Genomic DNA, 17,623 nt, shown 5'->3' on the forward strand with positions numbered 1-17,623 from the left:
AAGTAATATAATTGACAGGTAAACTTAGGAGGAAAATGAATAGATGGCTTTCTTTAATATGTCAGTCTATTAAACAATTGATAAAGGATTTAGAAAACTTATCTGCAAATTACTTGCTTCTGCTGTTATTTTAACTTTTTAAATACCAATGCAAAGTATTGCAGTAGAGCAGATGGATCCTACTCAACATTTTGTAGTTTTGTAATTGAGAAGAATTCATAAGTTTATGGAGAACAAAACACTATGAAAAATGTTTTGTTAACCATATATGTTGCATTTTTGTAGAGATTTTCAAGCTAGAAGCTTAGGTACTGTAATAGTATTTCTGCTAAAAAACAGGCTCTTGCAGATTCAGGCAATGTGAGAATCTGCTTTGTATATGCTTTGTTTTGTTATGTTTAATTAAAATGAGAACTGACAGTTTTGATAGGTAGTTTCAAAGCCTGCATGTGTGCCCATTTGTTTGCTTCTTTGCTACCATTACTGTGAAAAATTCAACAAAGCTTGCACTGTAATCTTGCAATCCTGATAATTGTATTCCTGTTTGTCCTCTGCAGTTATGGGTAGGCAACTGGAAATCAGGTTTCTTGTTTTAGAAGGACACTAATTATTCTTCTCTGTTTGTTTAAAGAGCAGCAGGTGTAGCAGGACTAATTTGGATTAGGATCTTTTTATCACAGTTTCTGCTTTCCAGGACAAATTCTGTACTGCTTTTTATGTGACCTAATTGTGGAGTCATTGTGTTCACAGCAGGGGGAAGAGAAAAAGGGATTAAAATAATGAATCTTTTTTTTAATTTAGTGTAAAAGTCAAATTTTTTTTTTATATGAGTGTTTTTTTTGTTGTTTGTTTGCTTTGTTTTGTATAAGGAACAAATTTTTTTGAGAGGATAAGAAAGCTAATAAATCGCTACCATGTATTTTTGTATTTGTATTTCAAATATAATTTTTATAGGTGGCCATTAATACTATATATTAACAAATAGAATGACTTGATGCTAGTGATTTAGAGAGCTCTTACAATCCAAGAAGTTTTTTCAAAAAGCATTAAAGTCTCAAATAAAAATAAATGGAATGAAATTAAAAATAGCTATATTCAACATTCTCAGATCTTGATTTTTCACAATGGCCTTCATTTATGCTTTATTTTTTGCATGCAAGTAATTCCTTCACCAGGGCTTCTCACATGTGAAATTAAATACATCTTTACAGCTGTGCTACATAATAAGCTGTTACTGGTATAATTTTGGCAGTGAGTAAAGAAGTGTCATCTGTATGTGGCATGGTAGTGTTGGCTGAAGCCACCCAATTTGTATGTATAAGCTGTGTAGGCAACAAGATATTTTATGTGTTTATGGCTAAGTAACTGGACACTAGTGTTGTTCTGGCACTGTAAAGCACAGTTGTTTATTTTCTCTCACTGTTGTATTTTAATACATTTTGTTACTGTATATTCTGTGCTGGGTTCCCTGTTCTGATAGGATGTTCCCAGTAAGGAACAGTTTTGTGTCCAAAACAAAGGATTAAGTCATTACTAACCCACAGGCCTCAAACTGCAAAAGGAGGAAGTTTTCAGAGAACATGAATATATTCTAAATTGAAAATTAGGTATTTTCAGCAAGACGTAAATATTAAGGACTGGTTTTATTCATCATTATGGAGGCTGAGTAATTATGTAAGTATGCTGCAGAATTTGTTTAGGACTTGTGTATACTATATTTTAAAAAGGACAAAAGAGTTACTATTGTAGCTTCATAGTTTAGTTCTTCTAAGAAGCTTACACTTTTAAGTACATATGCATCTGTATGTTGAATCAACAAAGTACCTCAGCATAGTATCTGCAGGCCAGTAATTCATAAAATACAACTGAATGTGTAACTTCAGTTATATGTGCTTTCATGATAGTATACTTGCATTAATTTATTTACTATAGTAATTGTAATTTTTAAAAAAAATATCTAAGGATATGCTAATCAATAAAGCTTTTACTGAAACTACTAGGTGTTCTGGTTGTTAGTAATTAAATATAGCAGCATATGTGAAGAATGGATGCTTCCTTTTTAAGGTTGCAATGAGTAAACGTAAATTTATATTAATATAACCATCTAAATCCATTACTTTGAAATAATTCTAAGTGAAATAAAGAAATGGTAACAAGCTTGTTTTCATTCCAATTTAAATCTCTCACCTCACCAGAGTTAATGTATGTGAAAGTGAAGGGTATAGCTGCAGTGCTTTAAACTATTGTTGTGTTGGAGAGGTCTTTAGCAACCTCTTCTACCTGAAGGGATTTGAACCTATATTACCAAAAGTTAAGCTTTGTGTTCAAAACAAAGGATTAAGTCATTACTTAATTACTAAGTTAAGTTTTTAGCCACTGTAGTAGTGCTATGAAAGCAGCTTCCTGAATCTGCTCCATTGATGCTCCTCTGGTTTGTGTAGGTCAATTTCAATGAAAATCATTGAATTTGAAACTGGAACCGTTTTGTTGATTGTGTGTATTACTGTTTTATGGATCAGTTTTTTGTTGAACAAAACCAGATTTTTCAGTAAGTGATTGATAGATTTGAAAATATTGCTTAGTCCTAGCTGAGTATTTAAGCTTGCAACTGCAACAACCTTTACCTCAGAAGCTGGGACTAAGTTGTTAAGAAGAGTCATTAACTTCATACGTGCAAGTGAAGACATAATTTCAGCTTTTCTTAGCAATGTGTTGCTTTCCTCTGTAATGCTTTCAAAGATGGCATACTCTGATCTGGGAAAAACCCCAGTATCAAGGGTGCTGATTTCCTAGGGGTGCCTGCTTGACCCATGTAGACAGACTTTTGTACCCTAAATTGGCTGAATGGTAAGACCAGGTATGCCTCACTGGGGTGGAGGTATGCTAGGCTTATCTGTTAAGTCCCATGGAGACATTACCATGCCTCTTAAGCCTCTTAAGTCTTTGGAGATCTTACCTGTGCTAAGTGTTCCTGTTGTACAGACTTCTCTGTCATGGTCCTGCAGGCTCCTTGCAGTCTGCAGAAAGCTTATTTTACTAAGTGGGTAGAGGACTGCAGAAAACTTCTTATCTGACACCAAGAAACAAGGCAGGTAATATCCTGCTCCAAGTAAAAGCCTGATTTCCAATGAGGAGAGCATAATTGTGTGATGGAAATATGGTAGTATTTGTAAAAATATGGTGACAAAAATACTGTGCATTCTCCACTCACTATAGTGTCTGTTGGGACTGGTTTAGATTCTTCAAGACTGTCAGAATTCATGCTGTAGGCATAAAAATTATAATTATCAGGAATACTTCCTTATCCTGTTGTCAACAGAAGCATCTTTGCATCCCCCTAATTGGTAAGAATTAGGTACCTTCTCGTAATTGAAACCCAAGGTTTGGTAATGAACCTTAAACAGAGATTTTCAGTCTTGGGGTACTGGGTGACTTTGCATAGCAAGAATAGCAATTACCCAGAACACTGATAGAACTTTTATATATGTTACTGTGCTTTTGCTTTCTTAATTTACAGAACTTTTATTTTCTTAGTCTTAATGTTATATGGATAATGTTATTTCAAGATAAGACTGAATTAATGTTCTGAGACAATGAGACCTGTGAGGTTTTTTTGTTTGTGTTTGTTTATTTTTGTTTAGTGTTTGGTCTTTGAAATTTCACTTAGATTATTTTATCTTGGAAAGTCTATTTAAGTCCCAGACTTTGATGTTTTATCCTGTAACTGTCTGAATTGGGTTCTGGGGAACTAAGCAGAGAGATCTTAATGTCAAAGTTAATCAAAAGTATAAAGCTGGTGAGAAAATGTCTTCTTTTTTCCATGAAATGATCTTTGACTTTAGATAAACTTAGTGAATCCTTAAAATTCTCTTTCATATTACAAATTCATAAAAGTAGGAGGAAAAACTTGTATGATTCTCTTATTTCAAGTCTTTTGGTAGACATAAAATGGTCTTTGGATTTCTGCATTATGAATATGATAATCTCACTTTTAACACAATCTTAGGTTAAGACACAGTGTAAGTTTTTAGAGTCTCTGCATATGCCTTCTTCAGCATCCTGTCCCCAGACTGCAAGCATCTATTTGCATCTCTGAAGTAAGTTCTTGTTTAGTTGCTCATATTTTTTTCTTAGCCTTCATTGGTAGCTTGCTCCCTAATTTTTTTCTTCAGAAACTCCTTAAGAAACAGTTTCCATTGTTTACCTTAAAAACACAAAACTTCAGAGGTCACTGTGCAGACTATGACATTGTTACTTATGTTCAACTCATTTAACCCAGCTCCCTTTCCATTTCAATCAGTTGTTTCCTTTTCTTGATCTTATAAAGTAGGAATGATGGAATTCCTCAGCACTACCATGGTTAACTTGCAAGCATATTCTTTAGGAACAAAAGTATTCTTTATCCTGTGCTCCTGCACAGAATTTTAAGGACCAGAGACCTGTATTCTTAGTTACACTTTAAAGCAGGAGTGGTGGAAAAAAATTACAAGATTTTAAGAAATTAAATGCCTTTTAAAATCATTATTCCTCTCACACTCTTGGAATTCTCTAGTACTATATTTCTTTATAGCTTAAAATGGTTAGTTTTATTTGTCCAAGTACTAAATAGTTGGTTTTCCAAATGATGTGTGACTGACTCTGAACTTTGCAGAGACAGAATCTTTTCCTTATGGGAGGGAAGATCCAGAGCTAGTAATTTGCCTCCTGGTGTCACCAGATCAAGTGAAAGGTGCACCAAACATCTCATAGAGAGGGAAATTTCGGGGGAAGTTGAGAAGCATGTGTGTTTCTCTGAAGGGGCAGAATTTGGTTTGAGCTACAGGTGTTTTAAACTGAGAAACATGTGAAACCTTACTCATAGAATCATAGAATCGGCTGGGTTGGAAGGCACGTCTGAGGTCATCAAGTCCAACCCTTGATCCACTACTGCTGTCACTTAGTGACACCGGTACCACTTAGTGACACCATCCACTACCGCTGTTTCTCAAAAACTGGTGCATGAAATGTCATCTCCTGTTGGTCACATCACATACTGAGTTTGTTTTGTGTTTTTTAAAAATAAAAAAAAAAGCCAAAAAATTCACTGTGCTTGACAAAAGCTTTAAGGTGTCTTTGCATCTTCAGATCTTGTATAGGAACATAAGTGATTCCCTGCATAAGCTTTATAAAGTTTTAGTTTTGAGACCACAAAGCTGCATTTTCTTTCCCCGTCTTCCCCCCCATCTCTGATACACTGTTAGAGATGGACTGATGTAGATACAGCTTCTGAAATTAATGACTTAGAAAAACTCAAAATGTAAAAATCTTTACTTGGCTTGGAGCCCACTTGGATTAGTTTTATGAGTGGTTTACTTCTTTAGCAACAAGTTATTCTACAGCTTGACTCAACTGATGTACTCTGATGGAGAAATCTTTATTGGCTTGAATAAAGAATTAGGGCCACTAGATATTTTTATTGATTAAACTAAATACAGCTGGATTTGTAGTTTAGACTGGTGTCACAAAAGATGCTCAGTACCAGAGATAGAATACTTTTCATATTTCTCTGGGCTTTAAATGGGCTTGTATATGCTGTTAATTTTTGTGAGACAGTGAGCTCTTTCCTTATACAGATTGCTGTGTTTTTGCCAGGTACCACTCTACTTGTAATTTGGTAAGTGTATTGCTAAGCAGAGTGGTATGGCTGCTATAAGCATTAACATTAATGTATTAGTATGCAGCTGTATGTCTTGAGCAACGCTGTTGAAGCCCATGTGGGAGGCATTAGCTTCTCTTTTTTTTCTTTTCTCTCTTTTTTAAATTTTTTCTTTTTTTTAACACGGATTTTTTTTTTTTTTTTGGATCTTCCAAGGAGAGAAATTTTACAGAACTGCTTTATGTTTACTGTGTATGTGCAAGATTAACCTCAGTTAGTCATTTCCTCATTCACTTGCCCTCACGGGCAAGGTATGCTGCCTTTCATTTGCCTAAGATATGCATTCCCTGTGCAGACCAGTGCTGTGTGTTTTTCTAAGGGGGCCAAAGGTGCATGTATATGGCAGCAGTTCTAAACTCCTGTAAATCTTGTGGTTCATAATCTAAAGAACTGCAGTGTTTCTGGCACTGCTGTAGATATTTGAGAGGGGCAAAAAGTTTATTGTTTCATTTTTGCATACCTGTGTATAGCTGACCACAATTATGCCTTTCATTTTTAAAAAAGTAACAGTAAGAGATTTTAGGCAGCTAGGAATGATTTGGTAGGTGCATTGTTCCTATATCAGTTCTAAAAGGAAATGTATCTTATGAACACAGTTGCCCTTTTGCATCTGTTGCTTGTAGGTTGGTAGTGTACTTACATTCTATAATAACAACTAACATTTCCCCATCAGGGTCTCTACTAGTTAAAGCATTTGGAAGTGAGGTAGAGCCAGCCAGGACTTTGCACATTCCTTTCCTCCTGCAGGTCCAAGATTATTATGCTTCTTTTCTGAGGCACTTCTCCACTTTTTCTGGGCTTATTAACTTGTTTTAAAGATACCTTTTCTTTACAAGGAATTCTCCTGTTGCTCTGTCAGGACAATTTTCTAGCCTTGTCCAATAAATCTGGCCATCCACAGCATTTCTTCTCCCATGAAGCCTGCACATTCTTCTTCTGTTAATGAGAAGGGCTCAGATTTCAAGAGGTAGTTCTGATGTCAGTTATATCTGTTTGCTTCTTACTTACTTGGCTCTTAGACGCTTAAAGTGTCTAAGCTTCTATGCAGCTTCTGTGCAGCTTTTCAATTTATTTTTTTTACTGGAGTTTCTTAGGATGCATTTAAGCCCCTGACAACAGGCTGATTTTCCTTAGTTGATTTTTGTTCAAAAATTATAACGTTATACATTAACTTGATGTTCTGGGTACCACATATATAATATTACTCCTCTGAGAAACAGAGTTGAAAAGCTGAAATGTGTGTGTTGCCCTCTATGTCTGCCTCTGCAGATACTTAAAATGTGAGGAACCCACTTTCCAAATAATAACATTGAATTCCCCATGCCTCTTTGTTTGCAGGGAATTGAACGGTTGTAAGTGAAAAATCTATCTATATTCAAAAGTATGTCTTTGGAAAAAACCCCACACTCGAAATGTAGCAGGGCTCTGTTACAGGAGATTGAGGAAAATAACATCTTTGATGTTTTTTGCACAGGGCTTTACACAATCCCACAATATGAGATTCTGCTTATGGCATGTTCTTACACTCCTTTTTAGAGACCTGCTACTGGCAGAATCAGTGTTTTGCTAGATATAGTACTGGTACCACAATTCTTGCATTCTTACTCTTGTGTCAAAAAGATTGTGGGTCTTCACTGTACTAAGGCATATTCTTTGGAATGACTACCCTAAGACTGACAAAAGAGAAGCTGTGTCAGAGATGCAGCATGACAACTGTGAGCCACTATAGCAATACAGGGTCTCTGCATAGATGATTTGCCTTAGATACATAGATGTCTAGAGGTGTGTTTCAAGATGGGAAGCCCTATGGATTCCTTGCAAGGGGCAAAAACATACACAAAGGTTTCAGTGGAGAATTCGCCCTGATTGATTTTTTCCATGTCATATTGTGAGCTGAGAGGATGTAGGCTGTGAAATGATGGTAGAAAACCAAATTGTGTAACACAGGAAATAGAGAAAAATATGAAATAGTTGTGAATTAATAAAATCAATTGGCGTATTACATAATGCACTTCTGTGTGACAGTTGTATGCTTAACTTGTTGAGCTGGATTTTCCTGTTCCCCCAGCCCAGATTAGCAGAATAAGGATTGAAGTGTTCAGGGTCTCCTTTCTTGGCTGTGATTGGTTTTGGGTTTTGGGGGGAAAAGGTTAGTGTAAATTACATCTTTAAAATTTATGCCTAGATTTTGTAGATGAAAGGAATCAAGTAGGCTCTGTGGGATTTGGGGCAACTCACATGGAACAATGAAGTAGCTAGAATCTGAATCTGAGAAACTGCTTATTGCATGGCAAATGTCAACCAGCAGGTGATTTGCAGCTAATTAACAAGCATGCTGTGTGAGTGGAATTTCTTTTAATCAATTAAAAGTCTGTTATTTATAATTTCTGATGCTATAAGTTGACTCTTAGTTTACAGTTGGTTAGTTAGAAGATATATATTCTCATCTAGTTTATAAAATTTGCATCTGTGAGAGAGTGGAAGGGTGGAAAAGGTTAAGGTTTGCCTAATCCATTCCAGATGTACAAAATGTGTTCAAAGCTTGTTTTATTTAGTTACAAATCCAGAAGAGTGACCACTGTCATGAACTAAAGCTTAGATTTTCATGCTTTGACTGGAGACTTCAAATCTGAAAGATGTTTTTTTTCTGTTTTGTGGGGGTTTTTTTGGTTTTTTTGTTGTTTGTGTATGTGGTTTTTGTTTAGTTTTGTTTATTTGTTTTTAATTGATGTAAAATAACTTGATACTGGGTAAAAAGACAAATAACATTCTCCTATCTCGGAGACAGAAATGTTTAATTCCACTAATATCTCTTAAGATGTGCTCACTTAGTGGAACTACTTACAGACCTAGTGATTTCCTGAAATGGAAAAACCTGAGAGTATCTATGAGCACACAACGTGGGCAGTGCAACTGCTTACTGCCCCCAGTTGGAGTCTTTCCCTAAACAAGGAAATGGAACCTACAGTGATTAAAATACACTGAGGTAAATCCATAAAATATCAAACTACCTTTGCTGTTTGTAGTAGTGGTATATTAATGTCTGCTGTGCTTTGCAAATAAAATTTTTTTGTTTAAACACTAGTCTTACTACAGAACCAAAAAAAAACAAACAATGAAGAATACTTTTATGCTCTCTTTTTTTTTGGTTGTTTTTTTTTTTTTTTTTTTTTGTCTCCAGGCATTTACCTTCTGAATTGCACAAAGGGTCATAAAACTATCCAAATGATAGTTTTTCCAGGAAATGTTTGGTGGTAATAGTTCAGCATATCTGTTAGAATACTCAGTTACTGCTTGGCCAGCTATCTGAGGAAGGGCTTTCTAGCAGTTTGAAATGTTATATTTGCCTTCCTTTTTAGAAAGAACATAGACTTGTGTGAAAGCCTCTTATTTAAATTTTTCATAGTAGTTTGAGTAAAGGACTAGAATTCTCCTCTTTTTTCTCTGCTTCACCCCCTTTCACCCACCTCACCTCCCCAATTTTTTAACAAATTTTGGATTTTGTCTGTGATCTGTTGCATAAATTCTGTCATGACACATTAATAAATACAACATTTTCATGTTGTCTTCACATTTTAAAAATCAGTCTGGACTATTTAGATTGCTGATGTATAAGGATACATTGAAAACATATGCTTTTAATTAAGACTCAGCATGTATATTAATTTTTATGGTGGCAACATCATATCCATTTAATTTCAGTATTCAGTATTCATCAGTTTCTGCTTGTTTGGACCAGTCTGTCCTAGTGAAGGGCATGATTATTTTTGCTTTGAGTTCAATGGCTACATGCCCATTATTCCAGTAGGGTCTGGATAAGATTTCAGTTTTAGTTCATAGCTTGATGATTTTAATTATGTGAGTAGTCAGGTAAAATCTGAAGTGAGCACTCTTTGTTCCATGCTACTTAACATTTTGAAATAATTTTCAGCTTTAAAATGCAGATTAATTAAGTCAGGTTCATGAGTGTCAGATTTTTTTAAACTATGTATGGTATCTTCTCTAAAGTTGTAACAATTTCTGCATTAAATTCACTGCTTTTATAATCATCCACTATGCATAGAGAGATCACTGTCTAACTAATTTTTAAGGATACCTAATGTGTTGAAAGTACTTTCCAATGTGATTACCACTACTTAACAGTAGTAGTAAAATACTGGGTTTTTTGGCTTTTTTTGCTTGCTTGCTGTATTAGTGATTTTACAGCTAAGAAATCACACTTGAAAGGAAATGTCTGGATGTTTTCCAGTTAAAAGAACAGGTGTTAAAAGGCAGGAGCAGAGGATTTTAGCAGAGCAGAGAACTGTCCCAAGTAAAGAAATATATCGTAGTTCATGTCTGCAGTTGTAGCTGCCCTGTTTCATTTTCGTAGTGTATGGTGAAATGGAGTGCACGAGGCTATTAAAATTCTGACAGATCTGGATCACAGAGATAAAAAGAAAATCCAAAATTAAAATTCCATTCTTGAATATTTCATACTTGCCATGCTGGCCTGATCACAGGTGCTCAGATAATAGGTGCAAAAGTTGATTCTGAAATAAGATATGCTAGAGAACAGGTAGAATTTTGCTTTAAACTGAAATAAACCAAAACCAAAATGCTTTTTTGTTTTCAACTCAAAACATGTTAATGAGTAAGAAATTTGATGAAGAAATTAAGAAATCACATTTGTTTACATGTGGTATATTTAGAATTAAATTACCACCTCTGTTGCATTCTCATATTTTCTTGATGACACTTTTACTTAGAGATATGTTTCACACTTTATTATATGAAAACAAAAAATATGGTTTCTGAAATACAAACATTGTCAAAACACTAAGAACAGAAATTCTAAAACCATTTATTTTGCAACAGCATGCGAAGAAATAGTGGTTTGGCCAACTGTAAAGAATGAAGAATGAAAATGTAAACACATTTAATGACTATCAAGTCTTGTGTAGATTGTTCTTTCATGTCTAGTATTCCAGTTTATCCTACCACTGTTTGTTTTCCCTTCTTTTGCTGGCCTTCTGTCCACTTGTTATCAACAGGTGAAACTGTAGCACATGGGAATACTCCAGATGTAAATGTTCTTGGCAAATGTAAAAAAATCTGATTTGTTTGTTTTGTTTTATCTTTTGCTTGAAACTCTTCCTGTTTAATTTGATTTGGCCATGATTAGTTGTATTTCTACTGCCTAGCTTAGTACAGGCCAGCAATTTCTACATTATCAACAGTGTGTATAAAAAAAATAATCTTCTAATGCTATATAATCAAATATCTGTCTTGGATCACCTGACATTAATCATCCCCATATGCACTTAGGCAAAATGCTAGACACTCCTAGTTTAAACTCTTAATATATGTGCTACTATTTGCAGTATTTCAAAACCATGTCAAAGTAAAATATGAACATTATAGAGATAGCTGTAAGCTGGTATGTGTGCATGGACCTACCACTGGGGATACAGTGGTAGCAGTACCACAAGCTAATAAATTTAATCAAGAATTTATTTTTTTTCCAAATTATTCACAGTTGTTTCAGTTTGAGTAATGAAAGATCACTTCTTTAGGAGGCAGTTTTCAACTTTTTCAAGCAATTTCATATTGGCCAGTGAGGCAAAGGTGTGTGATTCTGTGAACAGCAATAGTTGTTCTAAAGTTTGATGCTTTGGTATAATATTGTGCATATATGCTTTGTGTTGAATATCTTGTATGCTTTTTCTGTCTTGCATTTTGTAACAATTATATAGCAAGAAAGAACTGGCTTTCAGTTATAAGTGCTGTTGAACTAGACCTGAAAAATGGTCAAGATCAGTATTTATAACAAAAATAAAATATTATTTTATTTAAAAGTACCTATTTGTTAAAGAAAGCTTTTTTATTTTCGTTTTTTGTGTTATACGTAAACATAAAGTTTTATATGAGTGCAACAAATGGTAAAATCAACAGGGATGTGCATTCTTTATTTTGACATGTAACATCATATCTGCTTAGAATGACAGATTCTATCAGTGTGGTAATTAACAACAGTAAGTGGTAGATCCAGGGAGGGGACCCCTTGGTGTTGTGAATTCATACTGCTGTGGGTGTTCTTGCTGACAAAGTCACTAAGGTTTCAGTGCACATAGCAACACTGGATTTTCTTAATATCGCTTGATATAAGAATTGGTTTTGTTCATCTCTGATTAGTGGAAGAATGCTGAAAGCCATGATTAAATATCATTTTGGATGGGTGTACCTGATTTGTACCTTCAATGTAACTCCCAAGGTGTGCTGTACTTTTGTGTACAAAGCAAGTAATCTGCAAAGACCAGTCTTAAACAGCTAAAAACCACAGAACTCCTTATCAATCTCTTCTCCTCAACTTTTCATCATTCATGGTGAAAGCATTCTTTAATTTCAACCAGAAATTCTTCTCTATCTTCATCTCTGTTCTCTGCTTTGATCTAGGTGGTCATTGTAAATCCCTTACAACTGATATTCCATTCTGGTTTTAGAGAAGATTTCATTTGAAACTATTTATTCAGGCAGGCACTGAATATATCAGGTGTTTTAAGGTGAAAGTGCTTAGAAGTGAATTTGCATTCTTTCAGAGACAGGGGAGATGCATTCAGGGGAGATTTCAGTATGCATTTATGTGCCTGAAGAGTAGAATTTCCTTTAATGCTCTTTGTGCCACATTATGAAATGGCTTGGTGCACAGTGCAGTGAAATATTCTGCATTTTAATTGCAGAATATTGCAAGTAGTCATTACTTGTTACATGTAGCAGTTTTATTTCAATAACTTTGGTATGTTTCCTTATGTGTAGTGGAGAAATTGTTCTGATCATTTGAAAAGTCCAAAAACAGCATCTGAAAAAATTTAGCTGTTAGATTTCACAAACATTTCTGTGGCTGTAAAAGATTTTCATCTTCCTCAGTCTCATCCATAAAACCTTTGTGCCATCACAATAATACATAACTTCATCTTCCCTGGTCTGTGAACTTTATACATTTCACTTCTCTTTAAGTGGTTCTGTTTAGTGAGTTATCACTCAAGAAGAGTATTTACTATGGCTGAAGTCCTGCATTTTGGTTTATAAGTCAAATTCTCCTGCTTATGCCAAGTGCCTTAAATATTAACTTGGCTCTGTGTAATTATCTATATATTAAAAAAAATCTGCAGGAGTTTTTCATATTGAAGGATTTAGGCAGAGTAGTTTCTTATTCTTGCTGCAGGTGACAACAACTCGATTTAGAGTACGGGAGGGAGGTAAAGAATGCAAGAACATTGTGTCTGCATACACATGGGTCTGCAGAAAAGCACCCAAAATCTTTTTCTTTTCACTTTAAAACCAATGAAACAAAAACCTTGTCAGTTCCTCAGTCTGAAAAATCAGTGTTGTTCTTTAAACCTGTAGTACTTGGAACTGCTTTTACAATGTCAGTGTTATTTTAAAAAAATATTTCTTTGGACTTTGCCTGGGTTTTTTTCCTCTGCCGTACTGTTGCTATGACTTTAGTTCAAGTAATATGAGTTTTTTGGAGCTAGGAAGGAAAATAAGAATGCTAATGGTATTTTCTTAACCCTGAAAAATGCTTTTTACTACTTCAGTGATCTAACTTTGAGTTATGCATTCTGGTAAAGGTTACTGTTAGGGATCTACTTATGTGTTGCAAATGATGTGTGCTGTAAACTTTTCCCTTATCCTTGAAGTTCAGGTGCATCCTCTGCTCTCCTGCTGCATGTTAGAGATAGTTCTTCCACACAAATCTTGAATCACCAAGTGATTCTTGTTCCCCAAGTATCTGGTGCATCTGTATGGAAGTGTTGTTTTGGAGCAATGGTTTGTGGAACTGGAGATACAGATGTGTTCTAGTGTCCAGTTTCTGAAATCACTTCATCTGTAGAAATAGAATACTCTATTGTTAAATAGTTATTTAGAAACACAGACATAAAGCAGTGTGAAATGAATGTGTAGTAATATTTTAATTTTTATAATTCTAAGACAATAGATATATAAGTAGGACTTGAATTAATTCCAAAGAGACCTCTCACTTCACATATATATCAAGCTAATAAAGATGAAGGGTTCCTCAAGGCTGAGAATTTCGTTCCTCTGCTACTCTGCAGTTGTGTGGAAGATCTGGCAATAGGGGCTCACACTCGCCTTCTAAGGATTTCTCTCATTAAAAATTCTTTCTATCCCCCTATGGTATTTGGTTCAGGAATTCCAAACTTACTGTTGCTAGATTGCCTTCACTTTTGGAAATGCAGGTGTCCTCTTGGTTGGATGCTGTTAGAAAGTATGCAGTCTTGTAAGGTCTGAGATGAGCCTGAGAGGGAAAATACTGTCATGCTTAGTCAATATACATTCCTCAGTGTGTGAACCTTCTGAGTATGAGCACATGAATTTTTTTATGCAGTTGTAAATTTATTGGATGCTCATGAAAGGCAAGTGTTGAGCAGAGTGCTGTCTCAGAGACAAGACATTTTGATAATAGGTTTGAGATGAGCCATTTTCTTAAACTGTCTTTTAGCTTTGTCTAAGTGTGTAGTTCTTCTGTCTCACAACAAAATAGTGTTGTTAGTTTTTTCTCTTGTAATGAATACTGATTTTTATAGATAAGTATTTTGTAAGATGCTAGATTAAAAAATGGATAGGAATTAAGGAAAGAGCATAATGAAAAAAAAATTGCCTGATATCACAATATCAGAGTTACTTGAATATGTGAAATGTCAGTTTTGTGAAATAGTTAGAGGGAAAGGAATTATAAAAACATTTTTTGATGGTTGTGTTTGCCCCTAAGGCTGTCACAGCACATGTTGTTCTTAGGAGTAATGTCAGTTTTAATTGCTGAAACAAAGCCTGAGAAATTTGTTTCTCCTGAACGCACTAGTAGTGTTCACTCACTATATGAGACTCTTTGAGGCTGAATGTGAGACTATATGGGACTCCTTGAACACTATAAGAGACATAATTTTATAATTGCTCTCAAAACAAAATCTTGATGGTTTCCTCCTCCATTCATCCATTTTCCTCAGATAGTTACCAAGTAATTTCCTGTTTCACAGAGTGAGGTCAAATGCAAGATGGCCAGTTCATGATTGCTTCACATTTCCATAAACAGCTTTTGGGAGGATACTTTAGAAGCAAAGTCAGATATTTCTGAATTTTTGCTTTTCATGAAATCTTTGAAAAAAAGTGAACTTTCTCCCCCTGTACATACCCATCATGAAACTGCTGTGTACTATATTGAGCTAAACTGTCATCTGTATGAATTTGAACGTGTTTTTCCACTATGATAGTAAAACACAAGTGAGGCTGAGCTATTTGGTTGAAAAATGTAATGAAGGCCTGGAAAGGTGGCACTATGCAAGCACTGTAATACTCTTTGCAAATTTTTTGTGTTTGACAGGAATTCCAGTGAGGCAGTTTCCTATTGTTTTGCTGTCTTGTAGTAAACCTGAAAATTTCCTAGCTGAGCTTTTAAAAATAAAGGCTCTCGATAGCTTGCTGTTCTGTAAATTTTTTCAGCGTTCACAACTCCACTGAATTTGATGAAAGCTGCTTAAGGCTTAGTGCCTTTGAAGTGTATTTCTGCTTTTTAAATTGCCACTGTGGAAGGTTTTTTTTATTTAAGAGTTCCTTAGTCTCAGAAACACCACTGGCAAAGAAGAAAGTGAAATAGTGATTTTGACAAATACACTTTAGTGAAAAATCATCAAATCCTACTGAAGATTTTGGAAAACAATCAGGCATGTCATAGGTACTAGTCCCTAAACTCCATATCCACATGATTCCTCAGAACTTCCAGTTACTATAATGTGAGTTCTTTGTGGAAGGCAGGCTGTCTACAATGAAGGACTGTCCATATGAACGAGCTATTTTTTAATGTCTGGAAGCTTGAAGAGTCTGAATTACATCTGAGTTTCTGTCCTATAGTGTATTTTTTGCCATGTATTGCTTGCTCAGAGCTGAGTATTGTGTGGAAGTAAAGGGAATTTCTTGGGATGGTATAGCAGCTTGGGGCACTTAGTGACAAAATCAAATTTTTGATGTATACTTTTAAACGTGTCAGAAGAGGAGCCATAGTACCAGTTTTCTCCTTGTAAATACTGGGTGGACTGTAAATACTTTTTTAGAGCTTGCATAACAGGATGATTTTCTGTTTCAATAAATGCCTGTACTGAAGTAGCTATTGTATATTGAGAAAGAGGTGGAAGTTTCTGAGGATGAATTAAAACAGAATTTAAGCTATGCCCATACCTTTCCAAGAGACAGTGACATGGCAGGTTATACTCCATTTGTAGTAATTTTCACTGTCAGGATTTCAGGTGTGTATTGTACACTGTGCAGATGTAGAAAGGGCCCAGCAGGAACTGGTTCACAAACATCCAAAGCTAATCACTTGTGTTCTACAATTTAAATTAATTAATTTGGAATCTATAGATAAATTAATGTTCTTCTGTGTCTAGCAAAGAGTAAGAAAGCGCACTTAAGTGTTACATACTTTTCTCTGGTAACTGTACCATATTTCTAGCACTAGTTAATTTTTCTTCAAATATATGCTTTTATGTATTGCAGGTTGATTATCGACAAGTTTGTAAGCCCAAAGGTCATATGCATTAAGAGCATCTGCTTTAACTGGTAGTTCATGGTTTTATTTTAAAATATTTTATCCTTTAACACAGTAAGATCCATATTCCAGAATCTTTTAAAAAGGAGAAAAAAAATTATAAAGGCCTGCTTTTCCAGAAAACTTGATGTGTAATTTTGAGTATCTTCATGTTTCTATGTCGAACTCTGAGGGATTTTAAAGAGGCAGAATATTCAGAAAGTAACATTGTTTCTTTGGAAACTAAAGTTCTTAAATTGTTTAGAAATAGAGGCATCAGAAGCCTTTCAGAAATATTTGAGGTGTAAGAATTTATTAACCATCACGTAAATTGTTGTAACAATTCAAAATGAAAAAGCTTTTGATTTTCAATAGGAGATAGAAAACTCTTTAAATGTTGCTTAAAAGTTCCTTTCCTATTCCATGACATATAAGTGATTTGTTGGTTTTATTATAATTAAGTTGTTGACTCAGTAGATGGCACTCTTCCCTCTAAGTCACCAAGGTGCCTTGGTCGTCTGTATTTAAGGCTCCATTTTTTAAATACAGTATAGAATTGATACTGAGTATTTCCACTCATTAGGAGAAGAATTAATCAGTTGCCATATTCTGACAAAAATTCTGTTTAATAATCACATTCTTGCTTGTCTCAGTGTTGGTTATTACTGTTTCTGGATAACATTTTTTCTCTGAACTTCTCTGTATCTTAGTGTTACGATCATTGTTATAACAGTGTCTTATAATTGTGACTGTCCCTTTAACCAAGTACCCTTAACCATGCCATGCTATGAATGTCTTTGTTCCCTGAACCGCTGGAAACAGGGGAAATTGGACCATCTTTCATTATTCTTACTCCTTATACCAGAGACAATGACCTCTCATGTCATTCTCTTTTAGCCTTTTGATATAGCAGCTCAGAGCACTCCCGTTTTCTCTGGTTTTGTTCAGCCTGGTCATTAAAAATCTATTGCCCCATCTTCATACCTTTTCCTCTAGTTTCCACAGTAAAGAGAATTTAGCTAATTATCTGCTCTTATTGTAACACAGTTCATTCCACTGTATGATATGGATTCAAAGTGATATTTTTGGATGTATTTTAAGTAATAATTTCTCTAGGTTTTTTTGTTTGGTTGGTTGGTTTGGTTTTGCTTTTGTTTTTTGAGAAGACAATAAACAGAGAAGTCTATTATCTTTTTAAAATGTTAAGTGAGGGTTTCCTCAAAGCAGGAAAAACTTCTGTTGCTCTCCAGTTTAGACAATAGAAGCCCCATCTTTCTTTAGATCTGTAGATTTTATTTCAATATTTTTGTATTTTTTTGATTTTTTTCCTCAAGAAGAAAATG

General features: G+C 34.8%; 1 protein-coding gene across 2 annotated transcripts in view; it reads left to right on the forward strand.

The window, feature by feature from the left end:
• ADAMTS6 (ADAM metallopeptidase with thrombospondin type 1 motif 6) overlaps nt 1-17,623 on the forward strand; it is a 133,246-nt gene that overhangs the window by 21,669 nt on the left and 93,954 nt on the right. The gene's annotated exons all lie outside the window — the stretch shown is intronic.

Source organism: Heliangelus exortis, chromosome Z, assembly GCF_036169615.1.
Source record: "Heliangelus exortis chromosome Z, bHelExo1.hap1, whole genome shotgun sequence".
NCBI lineage: Eukaryota > Metazoa > Chordata > Aves > Apodiformes > Trochilidae > Heliangelus > Heliangelus exortis.